The sequence below is a fragment of the Magallana gigas genome, chromosome 1, assembly GCF_963853765.1.
Source record: "Magallana gigas chromosome 1, xbMagGiga1.1, whole genome shotgun sequence".
NCBI lineage: Eukaryota > Metazoa > Mollusca > Bivalvia > Ostreida > Ostreidae > Magallana > Magallana gigas.
This window is the reverse complement of record NC_088853.1, coordinates 21,462,636-21,470,119: the sequence shown is the minus strand read 5'-3', so window position 1 is coordinate 21,470,119 and position 7,484 is coordinate 21,462,636. Positions and strand designations below refer to the sequence as shown.

General features: G+C 34.8%; 2 long non-coding RNA genes across 2 annotated transcripts in view; both read right to left on the bottom strand.

The window, feature by feature from the left end:
• Positions 1-7,484, bottom strand: part of LOC136276478 (uncharacterized) — a 175,203-nt gene that overhangs the window by 98,748 nt on the left and 68,971 nt on the right. The window lies entirely within an intron of this gene.
• LOC136276473 (uncharacterized) lies at positions 1,848-7,052 on the bottom strand. The gene is made up of 6 exons (XR_010714926.1): positions 6,318-7,052; positions 5,247-5,702; positions 4,774-5,044; positions 3,157-3,278; positions 2,862-3,067; positions 1,848-2,742 (listed from the first exon to the last, which is right to left on the bottom strand). It is a non-coding gene; the product is annotated as an uncharacterized lncRNA (long non-coding RNA).

Sequence of the window (7,484 nt, the reverse complement as noted above, 5' to 3'; positions counted from 1 at the left end):
AAGTCGGGCTCACGCTCAACATTACGTAATAATTCTAAAAATATATTGTCCAATGAAATAACTCCTTTTAAAACGTAGTTTGGGTTTTGTACAAAGATGGCGGATCAAGAAAAGAGAATCTGCGAAAAATTCAATATTAATTGTCTTACTGAAAATTAAAGGCTGGCTATATCATGTTTGAAAGAAAACCGGGATGTATTCGTTGGAACTAAGACAGGAAGTGGCAAATCCTTGACTTATGAATGTGTACCACTTGAGTTCGGTGAAACTGCGGTAACAGTTATAGTTGCTCAGCTCCGTTAGTAAAAACAGGACAAGTAGAACGGTTGTCCAGCTTGGGATATAAAGCAGTATACGTTGAAGTGTCAACCGATGTTGAGAGAGTTACAAGCGGTTACTACAACTTCGTTTTTGTTAGCCTGGAGGTCCTAGTTGGAGAAGCTAAATGGAGGGATGCTCTGAAGAACCCAGAGTTTCAAAAGAGACATCGTTTGATAGTTGAGGCGCATACCATCATTCATTGGTAAGATAATACAGTTAACAAATAATTTACACACATGTTTAAAAACCAAATTATGATCTAAAGTCAGATACAAACAAATCTACATGATATTTCAATAATTTTCTGAAATGTGAGATTAAATAAAGGTAACAACAAAAAGTGAGAGTTTTTTGACTGTAATAAAATAATTCGAATTCTTTCAAAATAGTGTGATCAAAATCATATCCCAACAGTTATCTTTAAAACATTCATCAGTGATATATGTTTGGAACCTTTGAGCCAGAAAGGTTTTCATCAGGCATTTTTCCATCCAACTTAATATGAAAATAAGTTATAAATCAAAGTTGAAACACCCAAAGAAAATTTGGAAGACCTCAGAGGTCCATTTATCATAATCCATATCTTTTATTTTCAGGGGTGAGGGGAAAAATCAGGAAGCTGCATTCTGCGAGTGGTTTGGTCACATAGGTGAAGTGCGTTCTCTATGTTTAAAAGTTCCTTGTTTGGCACTGACTGCTACTGCGTGCCCAAGTCACAGAAGAAAAATCATGACAAAATTGTGCTTTGGAAAAAATGCTTGTGTGATATCTGACATCCCTGATAGAAAGAACATTAAAATGAGTGTTATTAAAGTGAAACAAAACGAAGACCCTGATGTCATTTTTCATGGATTATTTAAGAATTTGATTCACTCTCAGTTTCAATCGGAAGTGATGGATTTTCATTTTCAGCCTTATTACAGACGATATAAACATGTAAAATGACAAATGGATATCGATCCAAAGAAATTTTCAAGTTGAAACTTTATCCGAAGATTTTTTTTTTCAAACAAGCATCATGGAATTTGTTGTCCTTATAAGGATTTGAACAAGTTGGGAAATCTCTGTTGGAATCTCAATAAATACAAATATTTATGAATATATTAATTTTTCTTTGACAATGAAGACTACTGTGGAATCATTACAATTCGTGGTGGCTCAATTTTTGTTGTATTCGTGGGAAGCCCCTCCCCACGAATTTACATCCTCAACGAAAACAAATTTAGAAAGAGTTATCTTTGTAACTGAAACTGAAAACCTGCGCATCCACGAAATTACATACCAACGAATAAGCCAAAAACCCACAATCCACGAAAAGTGGCTCCCACGAATTTAAATGATTCCACAGTAAATCAATTTCTGATTATGCTAAAAAATAAAACACATGATTGATTAAGAATCTTATTTTATTGCACAGTACCGGTATGAGTTAATGGGCAGTTATGTTTGGAAGAGTGTTTTTACTCTAATTATCAAAAGGAAGAGTTATAGATGCGCATTAAACATTGTGTTATATTGGTCCATGCAGTTTCAAAGAGTCACAGAGAACCTTTCATTTTAAACAAGTTTTAGAACATTTCATAACTTGCTCTGAACTTTTGATCTGAAATCCATTTGTGCAGTTCTTCAGCTTTAACTCTGGAAAATATATCACTAAATCCCCTGAAAGCATGGAATTCCCTTCCCTGGATAACATCAAAAAGTTCACCATCCAGCAGTTCTGTCATCAAAAGATTAAGCTCAGAGTCTCTGTTAACAGTTGGTTTTGAACGTCCCTTTTCCTTACTTGTGAAGTGTTTTCTTTCAATTCTTGCTGAATTTGAATAGAAAGAGCTATTCTCTGTGCACTGTTGTGGATTATGTTAGATCCCTGTTCTCTTAATTTCTTCTTAATTTTCTGCACAAGAGTCTCTACCAGATTGTCATTGGGAATATTTTTACCTTTCCCACCATGTGTATTGGCTGTGCAGTTCCATTTATATTCAACTGCTTGTCTTGGACTCAAGATGGCAGTTTCGTATGCTTGCATACGCCACAACCATAAACGGTATTTAGTATGGTGGGTTGCATCGGCACAAAGCATCTCGAATTTGGCATTTCGGAAAATACGATCACCATCACCGTATTGATAGGCATCTTCTGTGTCTCTGAGCAGCAAAGACAGTTTCATGAATGACGCTCGCCATACTGCAACATGATCCTCCTTTGAATGCATTGCTGAATTTGTTGTATCCTGATTTAAAGCAAAGCCCCATTCATGTTCTTTTTCAAGGTGTCTTTTGAAATGACCCTTAGTTTTGTAAGTTTTGTTGCATGTACAGCTGTATCGATTAATCCGAGAGTCGTACATTTCTGCCAACAGTAATTCTTGATCATCCATCTCCGATACCTGATCAGTCATTAGAATGTTGATAAGGCTGTCTATAATATATTTAAATAAAATGCAAGTAGCTATCGGGTAAATTTACCTTATAGATAATTTCCATAAAAAAATAACGATACCATGAATCTTTACACTGGATATATGTATCAAAATTTACCTTCGTTTAGTTTTATGTACGTTTTAAACAGCTGTTCACCCAGTTCTTTGAGCCAAGCATACTGTTCCTCAATGGATGCCAGATGTAAGAAATGAGGAATCTCAACATTAACTGGGACACCGTCTAAAGAGTCCATTCCAAACATGTGAAGACAAGCTCCTAACACAAAGGAATCCAAGCAGTCCTGAACGAAGTTCATATGTGATCTAAAACAAATAATTACATAAAATATTAAAACTAAATGCTGATATGTATTTCAGGGAAATTACTGGTAATGTCTTTGCAGTTCATTTACCTATATGAACTTGTTACTCCCTCTGGACCTTGAACATCAACTCTCCTGACAACAAATCTCAACTGGTTCAAACTTCCTTGGTCTGCAGCAGACTTTAGGCTGTAAAATTGCTTGTATATGATCTAAAATAAAAAATAAAAATATCCCTTGTCAACAAACTTTAAGAAAGTGTACCATTTAAATTTTTGTAAATTATTATTAATTAGCTAAAAACTTTAAGTCTTTAATATTGTCCACAGTTAAATTTGTCTTTTAAACTGACAGATCCAAAGTTAAACAGGAAGTACATAAGTGTGAAGGGGGAGGTGTTATCATGGATGGGTGGGGTGTAAGTGGTATTGTCGGTAATTTTAGAGATATATACAGTATAACATCAATTTGTACATTTATCAATTTAAGTTAGAATCAGAAAACCTTTAGAACAACTGAAGTTTATTACCATAATTATGTAACTGTAATTTAAAGAATGGTCAACAAATCCTGATAGCATGATTACAAAAAAAACAAAAAAAATAATTTGATAGAAAACTACAATACACTACTATTCTAGATTTCTACATAAGCACATGCTGTAACCTCAAAATGCTGAATGACTGGTTAGTAAAAAATAACTCATTCCAAAATAGAACTCACTCTGAACAATAAAATTTTAGGAAGAAAAGATATTCCAAATGGAGGTCATCATCTGGTCAACTGGCAACAAAACCAAACAAGGAACTGTAACTGCTGACAAGAAATACCCCTCGGGTCTGTGTACTACACCAGCCAAACCATTAAAGTCACACTCAGCATTCATCATGGCTAACTGGGCACTGTAGGCTCTCTCGTTGGTCAACACATCACCCCCAAATAAAATCTTTTCAATGACCTTCGTTGGGTTTTCTTCAGAGTGAGCTACACAGTGTTTATGTATATGTTGTAGGATACTAATCATGTCCTCTGACTTGTTCTCACTTTTGTCAAGCAAATCAATTATTCTGTACTCAGAATTTTTGCACATTTCATCCATATATGGGTGCTGAATACAGTCTGGGATAGAGGCCTGAAATTGCTTCAAACACTATACATGCTTGCACAGGATCTTTATTATATGATATATCATATCATTTTCTAGGGCTTGGCAATCACCTGTATTTGGTATGAAAACACTATTTGGGACTTTCATTATCTCGGCTTTGGGGCACTCATCAGGAAGATCTGATAGTACTCTCTTACACAACGCAATGTTCAAAAACCAATGAATGCTCTTCCTCTGTCTTTCTTTTGTCATCGAGGTAGGTGATATTGTTAAATCTAGATTGTCTCCAATCACTTCAAATCTTGGAATTGATTGGGCTAGGAAACTAGAGTGTTTGGATATGAAATTCAGTGATAAGGTTCGTGTTTTCTTGTTTTCTGCTTGCGCATAACAGGGGTCAGCTTTGAGCTGTACACAAAAAAGAGGACTAACAGCTGGGAATCCTATTGCTAATGTCTTATCTTGTGTTTTCAAAGGCAATGCACTTAATCCTGTAGTAGCTGGGTATTTAGGAATTGAATAACAGTTGACTTGTACTAAACAATCTTCATATGATCCAGCTACTGAATAAGATGTTGGACAGTGTACAAATGACATACCTGTTTGGTATACGGTAGTTGTCAAACTCTGTGGCAAGACCACTGGTGGAATCGTAGTCTGATATTTGTCAGATATGATTGTATCTGATTCTGGAAGTGCCTCCAAACTTTTCTTAATTTTATGTGTCATATATTCCATTTGGCACTGCTTCACATGGTCTTGGACAATGTGTTTAATTTTCTGCCTCTGACTGATTTCAAATTCATTCCTCTTAAGACCCATGGACTGGGGTCCAATACACAATCCCATAATAGAGAGTAATTTAATGACCTATGAAAAAGAAACGTTATAAGCATTATAAATGATGTACAGATGTTTTGTTTTCCTAACAAATGATTTGATTAATCTCAATGATACAAAATATACTACAGTTTTTGTATACAGATAGACTTGGATCATTTTAAATCTAGCTATACGGTACTTAATATTTTTTGAATTGGGTTATAAAATTAAATTCTATTAATATTCATACCTCATCGGTTGCTCCCCCGTGATCTAATATTTGACCTATTACATGATGGACTGCTGACATATGTGTATTTCTGTTTCTTAGCAGCAATGCTACGGCCACTGCAAGTTTGTTTTCAGTTGGCTGATTCATCACACATGCCAAGGTCTCAAGTAAAAGAGGAGCATACAGTTGGCAGTCGTTAATGATACTCTTGAAAGATAATGATTCCAGATTTTTTGGAGAAATGTTACGCAGCACTGATTTATTTTTCACTTGACAAAGAGTTTTGCATTGATCTTCAAGTTCTTTTAGAACACACCTCTGCAATTTAGGCTTTAAAGATTCAATAGAGTATAATTTCCTGGAAATACTCGGTCCTTTGTCTCCCCTCACAATTGATTTCACAACTGATTGCCATACTCCATCTTTAATTATTCGTGTTCGGACTTTATGGTCTTGTCTGCCTCTAAATGATACCTAATAACAATAGAAATTAGATTTCAAGTGGTATTAATACTGAAAGCAAAAAATTGCAAAAGGGATTACCTGGTAGTTAATGTGTAAAGGTGTGTAAGTGTACATGAAAAGGTTTCAAAGATAAAACCATTTGACATTTGTTAGAATATCAGTTTATTATTACATGTAATTCATTTTTTTCCAAAATGATTTTCATGAACTTACAATAATACCCGGTAGATGAATTATTTATAGTATGGATTTCAGTGTATTAACAGTTTTCATATAAATTTTCTTCTGAAATATTTAGCCAGTTCACAAATATTTAGTATACTGCCATATTAATAAAAAAAATAATTTTGTCATTGATAAATATTTATACATTAGTTTAAAAAGTGAATTGGATTGAGCAGTAGGCATAGCCTTCTTTTAGTCTCTTCCTATATAACAAAATTAGACATTAAAATAAATATAAGTATTGAGTGTTAAAGTGTCAAAATGGTTATCACCACAGACTCTGAATTTTGTCTAATATGTTCTTCTTAATAAAATTATTTTTAATACATGTGCAGATCCATATGTTTTAGTGTAAGGGTGTCCACTAAAAGTAAAAATTAAAAATTGACAATCTCATACCTTGGCTTTTCCTGGAGACAAATCAACATTAAGTCTTTTCTTGGTCCCTGAAGGTGGTTTACAAATCCGATGGGGAGAACATATCTTCAGCAAACATTTTTTTTGCTTTTCTGGGCGTTGGGGAGTGTAAAATCAATCTCTTAGAGGTGCGAGATCTTTTAGGGGTCTGTACATTTGAATCTGCATGAACATATTCAGTTTCTGGCCAGGCTGCCTCTACAGCTTTCACGGGAGTGTTTACAGGGGCAACATCTACTGTATTAACGATGACATTTGCACGTAGATTACTTAGAATTTCAGATTTTTCTATTTTTAACTGGTCAACTTTATGCTTCAACTCGAAGTCTATCTTGTAAAGTTTGTTCAGTTTGTTAAAGCACATCTGACACACGAACGGTGAATTTCCGTCATTTTCTTTCGGCTGGCACCGTAAAACTTCTGCAAGCTGTTCTGACACAGTGAATGATTTCCCAAAAATCAATCGGCGATATTTATTTAAATTATTGTCCTTACAAATACGACAAAAAGATAGAGAGTTTGCCATTTTCTTCGATGAACATGGGCGCGGCCATATTTGTTTACATCATTTCTTCTCTGAATGAGAACCGCATTTTGATTGGCTCCAAATTAAGTTTTGGAACCAATGAAATACGACGGCCTGAGCCCGACTTTTAGATAGCGACTTATGTCAAGGGTTTGTGTGGAGTTCCGTAATCACAAAACCTTGACGTTGTGAAGATGTTAAGAAAGAGGATTTTCTATTCGTGTCCTCTTTTTTTCAGTGCAAAATGAAAAATGAACGCAATGCAATAACAGAAATGAACATGAATTTTATTCATTTTTGTTGTTGAACACAACATAAATTCGTGAACCCGCCATCTTTTTCACACAAAAGCACATTTTACAGTTCCTTTAAACCTTCATAATCCACAATAACAGTCAAAACATTGGTGAATCCACCAACTTATTTCATCGAATGTCTCACTTACAGATACACTTGGTGGGTCCACCAATGATAAAATATTGGCGATTCTATTTTTTTTAAACAGCATCAAATATCTCATTCACACAGGGCCCTGGTGGTTCCACCAAAATTCAATTGTGAATTTGTCTGCATACAGTTTTGTATTTCATTCAAAGATTTGGTGAACCCACCAACAGAGCAAT